The 20,246-nt window shown below is 41.7% G+C and overlaps 1 protein-coding gene across 2 annotated transcripts in view; it reads right to left on the bottom strand.

Annotated features, from left to right (window-relative positions):
- The window catches only part of CTNND2 (catenin delta 2), a 535,412-nt gene extending 528,058 nt beyond the window's left edge, over window positions 1-7,354 (bottom strand). For both annotated transcript variants that reach the window (XM_065399924.1, XM_065399925.1), the window contains exons 1-2: window positions 7,312-7,354; window positions 6,426-6,542 (exon numbers count right to left, since the gene is read on the bottom strand). The gene's annotated coding sequence lies outside the window, so the exon portion shown is untranslated. The remainder of the gene's footprint in view (window positions 1-6,425; window positions 6,543-7,311) is intronic.
- Window positions 7,355-20,246: the final 12,892 nt, after the last annotated feature.

Genomic DNA, 20,246 nt, shown 5'->3' with positions numbered 1-20,246 from the left:
CTGATAACGCTTGTGCTCCTCAGTCCTCCAGCAGCACACCCTCTCACTCTCAGCTCCTTGCGCCTCTTGCTCCCAGCTCCTCACACTCGCACCACAAACTGAAGTGAGCTCCTTTATTTAAAACCCAGGTGCCCTGATTATCCTGCCTTAATTGATTCTAGCAGCTTCTTCTTAATTGGCTCCAGGTGTCCTAATTAGCCTGTCTGCCTTAACTGGATCTAGCAGGTTCCTGATTACTCTAGTGCAGCCCCTGCTCTGGTCACTCAGGGAACAGAAAACTACTCATCCAGTAACCAGTATATTTGCCCTCTACCAGACTCCTGTACCCCACTGGTCTGGGTCTGTCACAATACACAAAACCAGTTACATACCTGTTCTATAACTATCATTCTTCAAGTTATGTTGCACCTGTCCATTCCACTTTAGGTGCTTGCATGCCACTGCACCAGAGTCAGAGAATTTTTCCTACAGTGATATCCATCCAGGTGACACCTGTGCCTTTCACGCGCTTGTAACATTTGGAGAGAACATAAAGGGGCAGAGTACCCCCGCTCCACTCTGTTCCTTCTCACACTAGAAGCTAATACATGTAAAGACTCCAGTGTAGAGGGGAAGTAAGGTGGGTCATGAAATGGACATGTGCAACACATCATGAAGAACAACAATTACGGAACAGGTACATAATTGCTTTTCCTTCTTTGAGTGCTTGCACATGTCCATTCCATTTTAGATCACTCTCACACAGTTCCACATGGAGGAAGGTATCAGCATGTACCTACTCTAATGTAAGACAACTCTTCCAAACTCAGCTTCATATCTGGAGGCTTGGGAGACAACATAATGTGTGGTGAATGTGTGGACTAAAAGCTAGTCTTGCAGATGTCTATAACAGCAGCTTGACCCAGGAAAGCTGTTGAAGCCACTTGAGCTCTTGTAGAAGGGGAAGAGGAATGTTAATGTTAACATTGGTGATTTTGCCAGGTGGCCCATCCTGCTGCTCTCTTGGGCCCTATTCCTTGCTCCCCTCTCATTCCAATCAAAGATCAGCTGCTCGGGTACTGGGAAGGGCAGGAACATCTTCATCCCACCAGGTTGAGGGGAGAGGCAGCAACTGGAATTCTTCATGCCTTAGCCTTGGGAGAGGAGAACAGGAGGAGCTAATGAGGGGGCAGGAGCTGCTGCAGAGCTGGTAGGAAGCAGCTGCTGCCTAGCTAGCTCTGAGCACATAGGACTGACTGCTGCAGGTGCACACCAATGCTGTGTTTTCAAAAGGCGAGCAGAAGGGAGCTTTCCCTGCTTACATGTGCTGAGAGACTAATTGGCTATCTACTGATTGGCTGCAGAAATACTACTACTAACTACTTACTGTGGTATGTAACCTATTGTTCAAATCAGCCTCTGTACCAGATGACTGGAGGATAGCTACTGTGACTCCAATTTTTAAAAAGGCTCCAGAGGTGATTCCGGCAATTACAAGCCATTAAACCTAACTTCAGTACCCAGGCAAAGTGGTTGAAACTATAGTCAAGAAGAGATAGATATACAAGAGCATCAAGACAGATAGATGAATACCATTTGTCAAGGAAGAGTCAACATGGCTTTTGTAAAGGGAAATCATACCTCACCAATCTATTAAAATCTCTGAGGGGGTCAACAAATGTGGAGATGGGTGATCCAGTGGATATATGAACTTAGACTTTCAGAAAGCCTTTGACAAGGTCCCTCATCAAAGGCTCTTAAGCAAAGTAAGCAGTCATGCGATAACAGGGATGTCATAGATCAGTAGCTAGTTAAAAGACAGGAAACAAAGGGTAGGAATAAATGCTCAGTTTTCAGAATGGAGAGAGGTAAATAGTGGTGTCCCCCAGGGGTCTGTACTGGGACCAATGCCATTCAACATATTCATAAATGATCTGGAAAAAGAGGTAAGCAGTGACATGGCAAAATTTGCAGATGATACAAAACTACTCAAGATAGTTAATCCAAAGCAGATTACAAAGAGTTACAAAGGGATCTCACAAATGTGAGTGACTGGGCAACAAAATGGCAATTGAAATTCAATGTTGATAAATGAAAACTAATGTACATTGGGAAACATAATCTCAACTATACCTACAAAATGATGGGATCTATATTAGCTTTTACCACTCAAGAAAGAGATCTTGGAGTCATTGCAGATAACTCTCTGAAAACATCTGCTCAATGTGTAGAAGCAGTCAAAAAAGCTAACAAAATATTAGGCACCATTAAGAAAGGGATAGATAATAAGACAGAAAATATCATAATGCCCCTATATAAATCCATGGTAAATCCACATCTTGAATACTGCATGCAGATCTGGTCACCCCATCTAAAAAAAAAGATATATTATAATTGTAAAAGGTAAAGAGAAGGGCTACAAAGATGATTAGGAGTGTGGAATAGCTTCCATATGAGGAGACATTAAGAAAACTGGGACTTTACAGTTTGGAAAAGAGACAACTAAGAGGGGATACGGTAGAGGTCTATACAATCTTGAATGGCGAGGAGAAAGTGAATATGGAAATGTTATTTGCTTCTTCACATAACACAAGAACTAGGGGTCACACAATGCACAGTCCACCTATAGAACTTATTGCCAGGGGATGCTGTGAAGGCTAAAACTATAACAGGGTTCAAAAAGGAATTAGATAAGTTCATGGAGGATAGGTCCATCAAAGACTATTAGCCAATATGGTCAGGGATGCAACTCTATGCTCCAAATGTCCCTAGCCTCTATTTATCAGAAGCTGGGAGTGGATGACAGGGGATGGATCACTTGATGATTGCCTATTGTGTTCATTTCCTCTGAAGCACCTGGGATTGACCACTGCTGGAAGACAGGATATGGAGCTAGATTGACCATTGGTCTGACTCAGTATGGCAATTCTTATGTTCTTATGCCCTTCCTCAGCTCCATAGGAGGATCTGATACACCTTAGTCCACAGATCAATTCTGTAGGGTTGGCAAGTCATATCTGATCTGGGTTGATGTGAGATGGTGATGATGGATTTGTAGCAATGTGAAAGATAGGAAGGGTGATCTCGTGGCTAAGGAACTGGACTTGAGCTCAGGAGATATGGGTTCAGGTCTCTGCTACTCCACAGCCTTTCTGAGTAACTCTAGGCAACTCCATTAATCTCTCTGTGTCTGAGTTCTCCAGCTGTAAAAAATAAGAGTATAATTACGTGCCTACCTCACAGGGATGTTGTGGAATTAAATCCATAAATACTTGGGAGGCATTCAGACACTACTGAGATGGGGGTCATTTTAGTACCCAGAGAGATCAATTTGGTAAACTGGCTTCTTTACTCAGAAACCTGGCACTGACCTTCCCCATTCTGCATTACCAATTTGCAAACCAGTCTGTCAGCAGCTACATCAACTGTGCAGACTTGTGTGAGAAAGATTTCGGTTCAGTTAGAGAATCCACAAATACCAAGATACATCCATAACTTTTAGAGGAGTGTGGAATAGAGCCAACAAAGTCAATGCACAGGACACGAGTGTGAGAGCCTGAGACAGTGTCCACCAACAAAGTGTCAAGCTGGACTGTGAAAGAGACCAGTGATTGCCCCTGTGCAGGATGACAGCCAATTATTATATTTTCAACAACTACTTTACTACATAATGACAAACTGATCCAAGGACTAGCACTGAAACAGAGAAGACGTTTTTGCTGGACTCAGCTAAATATTGGTTTACTGAGGTGGGTGGGCATGGGGGGATGGGTGTTGGGACAGGAGCGGCTCTCAGATCTGCATGCTCTTGTTCCAGGCACACCATAGCAGAGGAACTCCCAAGAGTAACACCACTGTTCTGAATCTGCCAGTCTTTATACCTTACATATATCCAATGCATTCCCTCCTTAGAACAGCCTGGGAACTTTTAAAAAATAAATGATCACTGCACTCCAACACTTCAGTCAAATAGTTATCCAGACTCACCATCAGCAAAAGGTAAATACCAGAACACCACAATCAATGACTAATACAGCTACTACCCCACATGATTCCCTTTTCATGTGGTGATATCCATATCCCCTTAGCCATTTTTTCCATGGCTTACACTTGTTAGTACACAGGTACCACATGTGAAGTGATCTTTGGGATTTAGGGAGTCTATTACAATAGCTGCCTGCTATGTAGCTGCTTCTCACAACAGCTTCAGAGGGAAGCAGGGAATGTGTAAAGCTGTATTATAAAGGCTGTTCAAAACACAGACATACTACTCCCTCCCCGAGGAACAGCCACTGATAGACTGGATTGTTCTACTGAATACACTCAGGTCAGAGGAGCACATAGTGAAGTCAGTAGTAGGTACATCCCAGGGCAGCCTCTGATATAGCAAATTCAAAAATCTGGCCTGACCAAAAAAAAAAAATGGGACTGTCAAGGCACCTCAGACATATCCTCAATCAGGATCTTTAGTGTATTCTAGACATACATATTTTTCATTATAAAGGTTGCAAAGTCAAGTACTAAAAAGTTAGGAAATGCCAGAATTAAGGTTGCCTGTGCAACCTTAATTGGCCTCCATGTGTGTATGCATTATGATACAGTTTTTAATTACATGATCACCTACTATTTTTCTACAACACCCCTGCCTCATTCAGTGCACAGGATGGATAGTTTAATACTTAATATTTTGTTTTATCTTCATTGTTCAATACACTGACCTAGGCCTTATTTGCTGCACACTAACCCAGCTCTGAATACAGAATTATTAATTTCTTCATGGGCTTTTCTATGGCGCTCATCACTACAATATCTGAGTGCTACACAAACATTAATTCATTTATTTTCACAACAGCCCTGTGAGATAAAGGAGTGTTATTATCCTAATTTTACAAATGGGGAACTGAGGCATAGAGAGATTAAGGTCAAAAGTATCCATTAATTTTGAGTGCCCAATTTGAGACACCTAGGATCTGATTTTTCAGATTAGTTACCATTATATAGCACTTAATATGCACAGTTGCCATTGACTTCAGTCACAGCTGTGAGTGTACAGCACCTGCAAATCAGACTCCAAGCTCTCAAGTCAGACATCCAGAAAATGAGGAACACACAATTACTGACCAAATGTGAAAAGTCTGGTTTAAGTGATTTTGCTCAGCATCACACAGAAACTCTGACACAGAGGCAGGGATAGAATCCAATTTTCCAGGCAGCATTCATTTGTCTTAAACATGAGACCTTCATTTCTCTTCCTTCTGTCCCTTGCCTCATTCACTACACACCTTCCAACTTCTGCAGTAACTGAACTTGGGGTCCTACTGACCACACCCTCCTGCATTCCCCAACCCTAATTCATCCCCAGAGCAAGTCCAGCCTGTGCACTGGGGCCTGTGGAAAAATAGTATGTTATGTAATTAAAGACTGTATAATAATGTATATGCACAAGGGGAATAAATTAAGGCTACCTTCCCGACCTCTGTGTTCCTCATCCCAGTCCAGTTCTCCTAACCTAGCCAGTCCCAGTCAGGCTTCTCATCCCAGTCAAAGCCTCATTGCCCAGCAAGATCTAATCTCACAGTGCCAGTCTCAGTGTTCCCCCTCAAACTGCCAGTCCCACTCTCCAATTAGTCCCTGTTCCCCACTTCTGGCTCCTCAGCCAATCTGTCTCTCTCCCCAACTGGGGACACTGCCCCCAATGTTTCCAAAGTGGTTGAGGGCAGGCCTGAACCATAACTAATTTGCAAGCAGCTGGTTATGGCAAAGGACCCAGCTACCCCACTGTACAGGTCTGAAAATATAGTTTGACCATTCAGCACCCAGCCCACCTCCTTTGATAGATGCCTCAAGGTGCTCTAGCGCTTTTGACAAGTCCAGCCATCACCTTTGAAATCTGTCAGGATGCCCATTACCTGCTCATCACTCATATTGAGGGCCATTTCTTGGGTTGCTTGGAGTCATGTAATCTTTTGCAAATTTTAGCCTTATTGAGTAGTTCATAGCTGTGTGGTGAAACTGTGACATCAGACATTATGATGATTTGCCCAATCAGAATGCAATTTGGGTGCCTTTGCATACTGTAATCCTATTGGTTAAAAGTCTTCTAGTACTGACACTGAAATCTTTAAATATGATCTTCTTGGATGTCACAGCTATACAGTATGAAGGGATATATTCCTTAAATTAACAGTTATCGAACTATCTGCTTTTTGTCCATAGCTTCTGAAGTGCTTGGGAGCTCTTTACAGATTGTAATCCACATAAGGAAGTGGGTAATAAGCATATTTACAGATAATTCAATTTATATTGCCCGCTGCCAATGTTGACAGATGAAATGAGAAAACCATTATGACACAATGTACTTTCATCTTAAAAGCATAAAGTACTCCGAATAATAGTTCTGGATTTTGGGGCTCCAGACAAAGAAAGGCAAGTTCCTGGAAACTTACTTTCACTAGTTGAATAGTCCTGTGGATCAAGTATTCCTGACTCCTGCAGTGATCTAATACAGGAGTCCACCAGCTCAAGACCAGTTGTGAGCTCATCCTCTATATCCTTCTGACCGTCTGTAATAAAAATTATAAAAAATGTTAAAGAATATAAAGAAAATACAAAAGATAAAAACAATGACATAGAACCAATTAAAAATTCACAGCTAGTCAAGGGAATGGTAACATTTAAGGTCTAATTTTCAAAGGAGGCTGGAATGGGCAGGCCCAGAAAAATGCACCTATATCCATACTTTCAAACACCATCCTTTAAAAGGATGGTGTTTGCTATTGATAAGCATATTGAAAAATTCAGGTTTAATTACTGAGATATTTTTCACACTGATCACAATCAGAAACTTTGTACACGACACTCTCCTGTTCTACAACCATTTGTGTCAACACCAATTACTGCCACTTCTCAGGGCCGCCCAGAGGGGGGGCAAGTGGGGCAATTTGCCCCGGGCCCCACAGGGGCCCCGCAAGCCCTGGTTGAGAATCCCTTTCCTCACCCGGCGGCGGTCCAGGTCTTCGGCGGCATTTCGGCGACGGGTCCTTCAGTGCTGCCAAAGATGCGGAGTGACTGAAGGGCTCCCCGCTGCCGAAATGCTGCCGCCGCAGACTCGGAGCACCGCCCGGTGAGTACAAGCTCCCCCGCTTTGCCTCAGGCCCCCTGAATCCTCTGGGCGGCCCTGCCACTTCTCTATGGGGATAATTAATAAACAATTTTAATGAAGGCTAGCACATAAAATCCATGATTTTTCTAATTCTTTGTTCTCTTTTGGATAACATAGACATTACTGGGGAAATATATGTAGATACAGAATCCATCCAAGATATACTTTACCTTGCGTTTGCCAATGAAACTGCTCTTCTGTTGAACTGTAAAAAAATAAAGTATAAATTAGAAAAAAAACAAATCTTGGGTAAATTATACAAAACCCCTAAATTTTAGAAAAACTCAGTAGTACAGCACTACCATTCAGATATAAACCTACTCTGTATAATGAAGCTGATCAACGAATGCTAAACAATAACTTTCAAGTCAAATATAAAATGTATTAATTTCCTATAAATATTTTAAATATTGATAATTTGGACAGCATTGAAATTTTAAAAAAATCCAATTCTGATCAGTTATTGACATATATAAGATTTAATTATAAATTGTGTCCTATCATTTTAAATAATTGAATTAAAACAAAAACAAACTCTTTCAAAAGACAATGCTTTGCCTTGTAACATTTAAAAAACCTCCTCTGTAACTGCTCCCCCTGCACTCCCTCCCTTCATTTTTATAAGAGGAAAAGTAGCTTTTAGAAATGAAGACGTTCTTTGAAAAGATATATTTTATTTATGGATTATGGTCCTGATCCTGCACTTATGCACATACTTAACTTTACTCAGCCGTGGAATTTCAGTGACGTCAATAGAACTTAAAAAGAACAGGAGTACTTGTGGCACCTTAGAGACTAACAAATTTATTAGAGCATAAGCTTTCGTGGGCTACAACCCACTTCTTCGGATGCATATAGAGTGAAACATATATTGAGGAGATATATATACACACATACAGAGAGCATGAACAGGTGGGAGTTGTCTTACCAACTCTGAGAGGCCAATTAAGTAAGAGGGGAAAAAAAAAAAACTTTTGAAGTAATAATCAAGATAGCTCATTACAGACAGTTTGATAAGAAGTGTGAGAATACTTACAAGGGGAGATAGATTCAATGTTTGTAATGGCTCAGCCATTCCCAGTCCTTATTCAATCCTGAGTTGATTGTGTCTAGTTTGCATATCAATTCCAGCTCAACAGTCTCTTGTTGGAGTCTGTTTTTGAAGTTTTTCTGTTGTAAGATAGCCACCCGCAGGTCTGTCATTGAATGGCCAGACAGGTTAAAGTGTTCTCCCACTGGTTTTTGAGTATTATGATTCCTGATGTCAGATTTGTGTCCATTAATTCTTTTGCGTAGAGACTGTCCGGTTTGGCCAATGTACATGGCAGAGGGGCATTGCTGGCATCTCTGATGATGCGCTGGAGAGATCTACAACCTATCCTGAAAGATGATCCTTTACTCTCACAGATCTTGGGAGACAGACCTGTCCTCGCTTACAGACAACCCCCCAACCTAAAGCAAATACTCACCAGCAACCACACATCACTGAACAAAAACACTGACCCAGGAACCTATCCTTGTAACAAAGCCCGATGCCAACTCTGTCCACATATCTATTCAAGTGACATCATCATAGGGCCTAATCACATCAGCCATACCATCAGGGGCTCGTTCACCTGCACATCTACCAATGTGATATATTCCATCATGTGCCAGCAATGCCCCTCTGCCATGTACATTGTCCAAACCGGACAGTCTCTACGCAAAAGAATTAATGGACACAAATCTGACATCAGGAATCATAATACTCAAAAACCAGTGGGAGAACACTTTAACCTGTCTGGCCATTCAATGACAGACCTGCAGGTGGCTATCTTACAACAGAAAAACTTCAAAAACAGACTCCAACGAGAGACTGCTGAGCTGGAATTGATATGCAAACTAGACACAATCAACTCAGGATTGAATAAGGACTGGGAATGGCTGAGCCATTACAAACATTGAATCTATCTCTCCTTGTAAGTATTCTCACACTTCTTATCAAACTGTCTGTACTGAGCTATCTTGATTATCACTTCAAAAGTTTCCCCCCCCCCCCTCTTACTTAATTGGCCTCTCAGAGTTGGTAAGACAACTCCCACCTGTTCATGCTCTCTGTATGTGTGTATATATATCTCCTCAATATATGTTTCACTCTATATGCATCCAAAGAAGTGGGTTGTAGCCCACGAAAGCTTATGCTCTAATAAATTTGTTAGTCTCTAAGGTGCCACAAGTACTCCTGTTCTTTTTACGGATACAGACTAACACGGCTGCTACTCTGAAACCTGTCAATAGAACTGTGTATGTGAGTAAAGCCAAGCACATAGATAAGTGTTTGTGGCATGAGAGCCTAAGAGTGGAGTGTCTTTTAATTTTAAGAGCATAAGAAACATTTAGGAAGCATGAAGTTTGAACCAGGACCAGAACGGTCATGTACAATTCAGCTGGAATTTTCAGGACCTGCAGTTATCATTCTTTTGCCTGCATAACTCCAGGTGAAATCAATGGAAGGTTTTTGGTGTTGATCAGCTGCGGGGTTTTAGCTCTGTTTAGTGTTGATGCTTAAAATCGATCAAGCTGGAAATTGAGATCATCATTTAGATTATACAGGAATGATGGAAATTCATGAGGATATACAGTAGATATCATAGGTATATTTTCTGCTGTGGAAGAAAACATGGTACTTAAGGTAAATTGAGTAATATGTACAGTAAGTACCCTTCACTACTATGCATGATCTTTCTATTCCTCCTTTACATGTCAAGAACTGTCAGAAAAGGGTACAGTCACTCATGCATCGTTATGGTAATTCATAGATTCCAAGACCGGAAGGGACCATAGTGATCAAAGTGTTTGACCTGCTCTATAACACAGGACATAGAACGTCAGTATATCTTTTAGAAAAGCGTCCAGTCTTGATTTTAAAAAAAATGTTCAGTGATGGAGAATCCACCACAAACCTTGATAAATTGTTCCTAATTACATAGGTGTAAAGATTCAACTACAATAGTCACAATTAAAAAGTTTTCTTGTACCTTTATACATATGGGTAGGATATTACTAGCTTGAACGTCTATTTCCTACACTTATAATGGGGAATAGGATATTATCAGTGGTACCTGCCCATAAAAAAAGCCCAAAACCTTTTTAGCTGTTACCATTATAGATCTATTTATTTGTTCATGTGAGGTTATGAATATATACTTTTTAATGAGAACCTAGATTTTTAGATCTTGAATCTTTTTCCCTGTGCAAAAAAGTGCTAGGTAAGTTTCTGAATGCCTTGGATGCAAATCTTTATATCTATGTCCAGGGAGCAAGCATATAAGGAAATTAAATTCAGGACCTTCCTTTTGAAGGCATTACCCTTTTTATGGGAAAAATACTAGGGTTAGGTATTAGCTTTATTTCACAGTGACAAAACACAAGGCTGATAACTGTCTAACTTATATTTATTTAAATAATTTTAAATATGTTTATTAAACCCTGCCTCATGTTTGAAGTTTACAACTAATACATTCAAAGTCATAGATTTCTGTTTTCATTTCCAGACACATATAGACATCTAATATCTATGACTTAGGGCACGTCTATCTGAAGAGTTAGTGTGTGGCAAGCTAGAGTGTAAATCTACAGCACTCTAATGTGCCATTCACTAACTGTCCCTGATGCAGTGCACTAAAAGTTCTGCACTATGGAATTTTTTTCAGTGCATGGCAGCAGGATTCACACACTTAGTCCACGTCACACTGTAGCACTGTAGATTTACATCCCAGCCTGCAACAAATTAACTTGTTTATAGACAAGCCCTTAATATTAATCTAGTACAGAGGATATTCATGCCTCGAGGAATTGGCAATGTAATGCAGACCCAGGGATAGGAACATGTTGAATAGGCGCCATAATGCCTTTAATTATTAGGACACAAGAAGTCATCTGACCCATTTAGTCATGGTCAGAGTTAATATTTTCAAAAATAGCCACCAATTTGGATTACTCGGTTTTTGGTAGTCCAACCTGAAACACCTTGGGCCTGATTTTCAGGAGTGCCAAACATCCAGAACTCCAAGTGATGTCAATGGGAACTGTGAGTGCTTGTCACTTCTGAAAGCTAGCCCTAAAGTATTTCAATGTACCAAACCTGAGTTATCCAAAATAATTAGTATCAGCTGCAGTCTAATTTGAAATGAGCTAGTGGTCTTGGTCCATTTTCCACTGGACAGATGTTCACATAATGACCATCATCATAACTGTTATTAAATAGCTAGATGGCAGTCTCAGGTCAGGGAATGAATTGGTGTGAAGCTCGCATTACCCTCTCTGCCAAATTGTGGGCAGAGGAAGCATGCGTACAATGAAATATGTAGATAAATAGTGGACTATGGTTTCTGCGGCTTTCAATCTGGCAGCTTTCATGAGCGCTAAATTCACAAGAAACTTTTACAAATATTAAGTATAAGGAAAAAAGAAAAGAAAAGGAAAATATTGGCTTGGTCTACCTAATATTTTTAAATTAAACATTGGAAAAAAACACATTTCATTTACCTGTCTTTGATTTGTACAACACAGAACCATTTTTCTGTGCCACGCATAAAATAATCCAAAATGGGAGGTCAAAAAAAGTAGAACATTTGTGAGAAATTACGAAAATGTTGCATTTTCCAGTTATGTGCAGGTTTCTCTTCATAAACACTGGAACTTTCATATGTTAAGTAGCAGATTTAATGACAAATGTCTCTCATCATAATGACATCATTTGATGAATTTGTTAGAAGCTTATGCACCACTACAAAGAATATTAATCTATTCTCAGTTTGGAGAAAAAAAACATGCAGCACCACTTTTTTCTAGTTAAGGAATATACTATTTAGATTTATTATACAGTAAATTCTAATTTCATTGCACATTACTGGCCATTTCTTAGTTACAAGTCGAGACTCCAATCCTACAATTGGATGCATTCATGCTTACCCAAACAAAATCTGATGCAATTTTAAATTGAGAAATTAAAAATAAAGCATCCTTTAAACAGTATGTTCTGGCTTTTCTTTCCTGACCCTGTGCTTAGAGGGATCTTTTCATCAAAGGATAAATTGACCAACATAGACACTGACCCTCCAATGAGTTCCACAAGTGAAAAGGTCTGCCTGACTGAATACAGACCAGTGAAAGTGACTATACACACACGGTGTCAATTGCAAAAAGTAAACATACCTTTTTTCTCTCTCTTTCTTGCTAAGATCTTTCAGTTATCGTTATCGTAGAGTGGCACTGCAACCTGTGTGCCGCTGCAGTTTGAGTTTAATTTGTTTTATACATTGGTTTTCATTTTATTTCATGTTATTTCACATTTGCAAAAAATAAAAAAAAGGTAAAACAAACAAAACACAGGGCTGTAATTATAATTCATTTGCTATAACCTGATGCCACTGCCGTTTATTATTTCTATTTCAAGTTATTCCATTGCATACAAGACAGCCAGTCTGTTTCATTATATTAGTATGACATGCAAAAAATCAAATGTTGCCATTTCAATAGACAAGAATGTAATTTGCATTTAGTACATATTTATATGTTCTCTTTTTGGTAGAAGCTTGTCTTTGTGGCATTGCTTCAGGCAAGTATCTGAAGAATAGGAGCACAAATGTTCAAAAGTGACTAGTGATTTGGGTTGCCTCAATTTTTGAACGCTCATCTTGACACACCTTTAGAATGACCTGACTTTTAGAAAAGAATGGTTACTTACCTGTTCTGTAACTGCTCTTCTTCGAGGTGTGTTGCACATGTCCATTACACTTTGGGCCTGTGCACACCCAGTGCACCGAACCCAGAGACTTTTCCCCCACAGCAGTGCCCATTAGGGCGATGCATGCACTCTATGGATGCTAGTGCTCTCAGCTGAAGGTATAAGGTCAGAGAGGCCCTGGTCCCCTTTCACTTCCTTCACACCAGAATCCAGGAAGTATAGACTCCAACGTAGAGAGGAAGAAGGATGGGTTGTGGAATGGACATGTGCAACACTTCTCAAAGAACAACTGATGGAGAGCAGGTAAGTAATGGTTCTTTTTTCTTCTGTCAAGTCCCCTTTAAGTGACTCACAAGGAGTTTGGAAAGGAGAGCTTCGTAGTCCACTGAACAAAGATTGCAACACCACTCTCCCAAATTTGGCATCAGCTCTCAAAGCTTAAGGAATAGCATAATGACTAATGAATATATGTACTTATGAGCAAGCTGCCGCTCTGCAAATGTCATTGATGGGCACATGACCCAAGAATGCAGCTGATGCTGCTTGTGATCTTCTAGAATGTGCTGAAACCCTCTCTGGTCAAGAAAACGTAGTGATGCCATAGCACAGAGATATGCAGGATGAGATCCAGGATGATATTCTCTGCAAAGAGACAGGTTGTCCTTCATCCTGCCAGAGAAGGAAACAAATAGCTGAGGGGACATTCTAAACTGTTTAGTCTTGCCCAAGAACAAGGCTAATCCCTTGCAAACGTCCGAAGTATGGAACCTCTCCTCATTCCTATGAAAGTGAGGCTTTGGAAAAAAGGTTGTTAAATAGAAAGACTAGTTAAGGTGTAAATCCAAAACCACCTTAGTCAGAAATTTAGAATGGAGTCATAAATAAACCTTGTCCTTAAAGAAGATCGTATACAAGGGAGGGGGGTGGTCTGCAACAATGCTCAAAATTCTCCTACTTTCCTGGCTGAGATAATAGCTACCAAGAATGTTACCATCAGGGAGAGATGCAACAATGAACCAGTAGCGATACAGTCAAAAGGCAGACCTACTAATGGTGGCAAGACCAAGTTTAAGTCCCAAGGGAGTGTAGGATCTCTCACAGATGGAGAAAGCCAGCCTAATCCCTTTAGATATTACACAGTCATTGGGCTAGAAAATACAGTTTTTCCCTCTATAAGAGGATGGAAAGCAGAAATGATTACCAAGCGTACTCTCAAGGGCCTTATGGGAAGTCATTTCTCCTTTGGTTTTCTACTAGTTAATGGTATGTCTGAACCTCTATGGAACACTTAGTCTTTTGAGGTGTCAACCACTGAGCATCCAAGCTGTCAGAGGATGGATGGGAGGTTGAGATGTAGCATCTGATCATGGTTCTGTGAACTTATATGGGTGACTTCAGACATTGTTATTGGGTCACTAATGAAGACATCAGGAGGTCTGAGAACAAATGCAGCCTCAGCTAGGCTGATGTTATCAGTATTAGTATGGCATGATCCTGCCTGAGCTTCCATAATATCTTTGGAATCAAGAGTACAGCAACTTGTCCTTCCATGACAGAAGGAATGCATCTGAGACAGATCCTGGGCTGTGACCTTCCCAGAACAGGTAACACTTCCCTGTTCAGTCACATAGCAAACCAATCTCTGATATTCCCCGAGTGAAGAAGATGGATTTGACCACCTCTGTCCGGAGGGACCATTCCTGACTCATGCTGCATTGTAAGGATTCATGGATTTTAACCCTGGTTTACAGACCCTGGACTAGCTTATGTTCCCACAGTGCCACTGGGAGGCCACAAAGAGCCACAGCCAGGGAGCACTGTGGAGAGTAAGTGCTGCATGAAGTACCACCCAAGGGAGCCAGAGTGACAGTACCCTGTGGTCCTCTGATTGGCCAAGCACCCTATTTAACCCATCGTTGCCCCAGGAAGTTGTCTGGGCAACCACACAGACTTTGGCCTGCTGCAACTCCAGACTTCAACTTGTCTCCCGGTCTCCAATCCCAACTTGTCTCTGACCCTTAGTCTTGCCTCCTGATTCTAGCCTGGTACTACCTCTGATCTCCGGTCTCTGACCCTGGCTGGTCTCTGACCCTCACTCTCACTTACTGAACCTGGTTCTTGTGATTTCTTTGACTCCTGCTCAGTGACTACCATCCCTGACATGCAGACCCCAACCCAGCTGTGAGTTACATGAATGCCTTGTGCCTTACATGAATGTCCTGCTGGGATGATCCACCAGATGGTTCTGAATGCCTGGGAAAGGCTTTGAGGTTCATGGCATTTTTGATGCAAAAAATTCTAGAGATCTATGGCTTCTTGTCAAAGGCAATCTAACCTGGCCCATCCCTGTCTGTTCAAGTAGAACATAGCAACCATGTTGTCCATGACTACTTGCACAATATAGCCTTTAATTTGCAGAAGGTGAAGGTGACATGCCAGGTGAATCATTCAAAGTTCTCAAACATTTATGTGGAGAGAAAATTATTGATCCAACCAAAGTCCCTGCCTCTGGAGGGGCCCCAGGTGAGCTCCCCATCCTAGAAATGAGTCATCCAGGACCAAAGTCATGGAGGACAAAGTCAGAGAAATTGGGACCCTTTCTCATACATTGGCAGGGTCCATACACCAATCTAGAGATGACAAGACACTTGCAGGTACATGAGTCAGCAAGTCCAGTGGATGACGAGAAGGACAGTATATAAACTTCAGCCACTCTTGTATGCCTCTGACATGAAGTCTGGAATGCCGTGTCACGTATGTGCAAGCTGTCGTGTCCTAGAACTCTGAAGCAATTCCTTAGTATTGTACAAGGACGGTCCTTGAGATCTTTGCACAGATCCAATATTCCCTAAAATCTGGCCTCAGATAAATATGCTCTCGAACAACTGGAGTTGAGAATTGTTCCTATAAATTCCTCTGCACCAAAAACATCACTTACTTGTCCTTGTTGATCAATAGGCCCAGAGAATGAAAAAGGCACTGAATCTTCTCAACACTGACCTCCATTTGATGCCCAGATCACCCTCAGACTAACTAGTTGGGACACTGGTCCTTCTGAGATGTGCAGTGACCACTGCCATGCAATTTGTGAAGACAGACCAAAGGGAAGGACTGGGAATTGATAATGCATATTCACCAAAATAAACTTTTAAAGCAACCTGTGGCTTGGTTGGATGGCCACATAAAAGTCGTGTTCTTTAACTCAAGGGATCAGTCTCTGGCATCTAAGGACCCAATAATGGAGGCGAGGGTGATCACACAAAACTGTATCTTTTTATGTATTTGTTCAAATTTTGCAGATCCAGAATGTCTCTGAGGCCTCCCTTGGACTTTTGGAATGAGAAAATATTGGGAATAAAATCTCTTGCCCTGATGCTGAGGAGGTATCTCTTCCATGGCCCCTGCATGTAAAACTGATGCCATTTCTTGAATGAGAACAGTTTCATGAGGTTGATCCCTGAAAAGGGACAGGAAAGGGGCAGGGGGTTGTGAGGATAGCAACAAACTGCCAGGTATAACCCAATCCCAGCGTTCTTAGCATCCAATCATCAATTGTCATTTGGGTCCAAGCACCTAGGAAGTGGGCCAGCCTGTTGCCAAAGGAAAGGACAGGTAATAATAGATACCAACATGGTGGTTCGCTGGCCTCAACTATGGTGCTAGATAGACTGCTTAGTTGCTGTGGGCTGTCTCAACACGGCTGAAGCAGGAGGAGGAAGCAGTGGTCTCCTCTGGTATTTATGATGCTTCTTCATGTGCTCAGACTGTCTTATAGAGTAAAAAGGATACCTCTTCTGAGTTTGAAGATGAAACTGCTTCTTCTTAGGAGCTGGTTATAAATGCCTAGAAATTTAAGGGCTGCCCTAGAATATGTGTGTGTGGTGGTTTTCTTTTTTATTTTTTTTTAGCACTTCATCCATTTTTCCAGTAAACAAAAGAAACTCATTAAACAGAATGTCTTCAGTCATCTGCTGGACCTCCACTGGTATCCCAGACAATTGCCGCCAAGTGGAGCAATGCATTGTAATTGTGGTTGCCATTGCTGGAGTCTGCATTATCCAAAGCCATCTGAAGGGTCTAGACACCAGACAACAATCACTAAGCCTGGCTTGATACGCTTCTTTGGTAGTTTGTCTATGAATTTAGACATATTGTCCCAAATAGAAAAATCATATCTGGCTACAAGATCCTCATAGTTTGCAATTCTAAATTATAGCCACAAGGTCAAACAAACTTTTCTACCAAATAGATCAATTTTTTATGATCATCATCATCTTTGGGGGTACACATGGAATGCTCTTGGCTAGAACTTTTTGTTGACTGTAGCCACCACCAAAGATCCTGAGGTGGCATGTGAATAAAAGTAGTATCTCCTCCCCATTCTCTTAGCCAGGAGTGGAATATATGAAGGTGTTTGCCAGAATATTTTTGTGGGCTCTTTGATGGCTTCATTAATTGGTAGAGCCACTCTACCAGGGTCTGAGATGTGTACGGTATCCACACTTTATGTGGATTTTCCTGCGCTGTTTTCACCTGGATACATAGAAAATTATCCACACTTTTTAACAGTTCCTGGTAGGTCTTACAATCACCAGGAACCAGTCGTGATGATTCTGACATTTGCCTGAGCAGGACAGGACAATGATGTGTTGAGTGGTGATTGTACAGTTTGTCCTGTACAGGTGGATGCCTTATATCCTAGTCAGATGGGTCTGTAGAGTCAGTATTACATCCAGCACCTGATTGGTACCGAGGTTAGTCCAGGGATTGGTACTGGGCATCTTATGCTGCCTAATGTAAATATGGTAAAGAGATTGGACCCTATATGATGTAGGATGTGCTGAGCGTGAATGAACTGTCATTTTTCTATGGAGCGGAGGTAGCCCCTCCCTCTGAGAAAGTGAGAGGAGATGGCCTCTCTCCTCAGAGGGAGGGAAAATGACAATTGGAGGGGAAGAGGGCGACGGTGGAGGGACAGAGGTATGCAGGGCAGGAGACTGAAAGAGAGAGATAAAAAAAAAGGGGGAGGGAGAAAGGTTGGCTAGAGGGACAGGAGGGGCAGGGAAGCCAGAGGGACGGAGAGATGGAGAGGGTGGCCAGAGGAGTGGTGGGGGAGGGCAGCCAGAGGGAAACTAGGTCTGAGAGAGACCGCGAGTTGGTGAAGAGATAGAGGTTGAGCAGTACAGACAGACATGTAGAAGAGAGCTCCTTTACTTTAAGGCTGGCTGGTCAACTCAGTCGATGTTTGGTGGCATGTTTCTGAGCATTCGTTCCTGTTTATTCCTGAGTGTAAGCTCTGGGCATGTCCTATCATTGATTCATGGGGTCCCAGAGATCTGGAACAGGGGAACCAAAAGTCCTTCAGATCCCATGGGTCTGGTCTAATGTATGGCCCCATCAAGCAAGCACCACTGGAGTCAAGTCCATCCCTTCAGGAAGTCATGAGAGGCACTTGAGGCTCAAAGACTGACTTGGGCATTACACAGTACCCAGTGAGCTATTTGGGGAAAGAGGAACCTTGAACTACAAAACAACAATCTATAAGATAATAGGCTGTGCATACAGAGATAGATATAGATATACATTTCTATGTAGAGGGTTATATTTAGTTAAGTACACTTAATAGTAAGTTATAGTGTGTGTGTGTGCGCATGTACATATACATTTTCAAACCATTATACTTTTTATTGTATATTTTCTTCATGTATTTAATGTTATTGTAGGTAGGTGGAATCCAGTTCCATTTGTTCTGGTTTAAATAAAATTCCCATTATGTTATTTTATTTGACAACCAGTGGTATCTTTGGTAGCATTAAATAACCTTTTATCAGTGTAATATCCACCCAGCTCTCACCTGCTGGGTAAATTATACCACCTCAGTGACAGACCATTACTAAATCTTGGTCAGTGGTTTTTGAATGGGGTGCCCCTCAGATGTATTTCAAATTATAACACAATAACCCTACTCAGACAGGTCTGTTTACACCTGGAAGTGACTAGAATAGACAAGCCACTGGAAAAGCTGTTCAAGACGCTGGAGGCATGCCTCGGGGTTCCAATATAGCCATTGATAAAGCACCAGATCCCAGTAAAAAGGACCTTATAATATTCTGTCTATAGTTCTACTCCTGTAAGACTGTCAGTGCCAAGATCATGATCTCCATGAGGATGGTGAACGTGAACCTCATGATCTTCTATAATAAAATCTGAACATATAAGATTTTACCTCCAACTCCAAAGAGGGGTAGGAGTAATCTGATGGCCACAGAGGTGCAATCCTGGGTGGGTTTAAGGGATCAGAGATTTGGACCAGTTTCCAGTGCTGGTACCAGGGGAAGCATCGGGGACTTACCCACTGACACTATCACACATGTGCTCTGGAGAGGCATCAAAGACTTCTTAGGAGTTATCAGTACCATCGGCTGCTGCATCAAAATTGGTGCTGAGTGAGCCACAGCTGTAGACGTAGAGAGTACCAGTCCTTGCACTGAAGAAGCAGAGGAGTGGTGAAACATCTACCTTTTGAAGTAGTGGTGAGGCTGTCATTGAGATGCAGAAGAGTTCCTTGTCCTCTACATATGCCTGTTGTATCATCAGTACCAAGAATGTCAGATGGATAGCAGCATGCAAGGAAAAACTTGAGGCTTTGTCAGGCCCAGGCAATGGAGTTGGTCTAAAAAAATTAAAAAGCTGGTGCCTGAGTCAATGACTCTTCACTGAGAGTCAAAGTAGTAACAGTGGTATCAAGGACTGCCTAACCTCAGTATTGGATTTACTCCTGGATGATTCTGCAGGAGATCAAGCCTTCTTTGAGGAAGACTTCCTAGGCTTTGAAGACTGTGCTATGTCAGATGACGTCTGCCTTTTCAATGGTACTGGGGAGGGAGAATGATGCCTTTTCCTGGGGTCCTTCTTTTGAAGGGACTCTGCAATGTCTGGAGATGCACTCCTGGATGGAGTGGTGTCCACATAGCAGTGAACCGAATAGCTGTGCTCAAATAAGGGACACAGCACAGACTGAATAAGGAAGCACTGGAGCCTTACCTCTCTGGACTTCTGGGTTCTGTGTTTGAAAACACAGCAGATATGGCACTTATTCCTGATGTGACCCTCCCTCAGGCACTTTAGGCAGTGGGAATGAGGATCACTAACTGACATTTCCTACAGCCAGAATAGAGCTTAAATCCCAAGGATTTATGCTTGGGCAAACCCTGGTACCAGGCATCGAGGATGCCAGGAACAAATAAAAATCCAAAAAACCCCAAAGTACAAATAGAAAAATTACACACAAGTACTACTCAACTATACACTATAACTGACACTCACAACTAATTACAAAGTTTAGATAAATTCTGAGAGAAAAAGGAAGAGTTGTGT

Source organism: Emys orbicularis, chromosome 2, assembly GCF_028017835.1.
Source record: "Emys orbicularis isolate rEmyOrb1 chromosome 2, rEmyOrb1.hap1, whole genome shotgun sequence".
Lineage (NCBI taxonomy): Eukaryota > Metazoa > Chordata > Testudines > Emydidae > Emys > Emys orbicularis.
The sequence above is the reverse complement of the archived record's forward strand: the minus strand, read 5'-3'. Positions and strand labels throughout refer to the sequence as shown.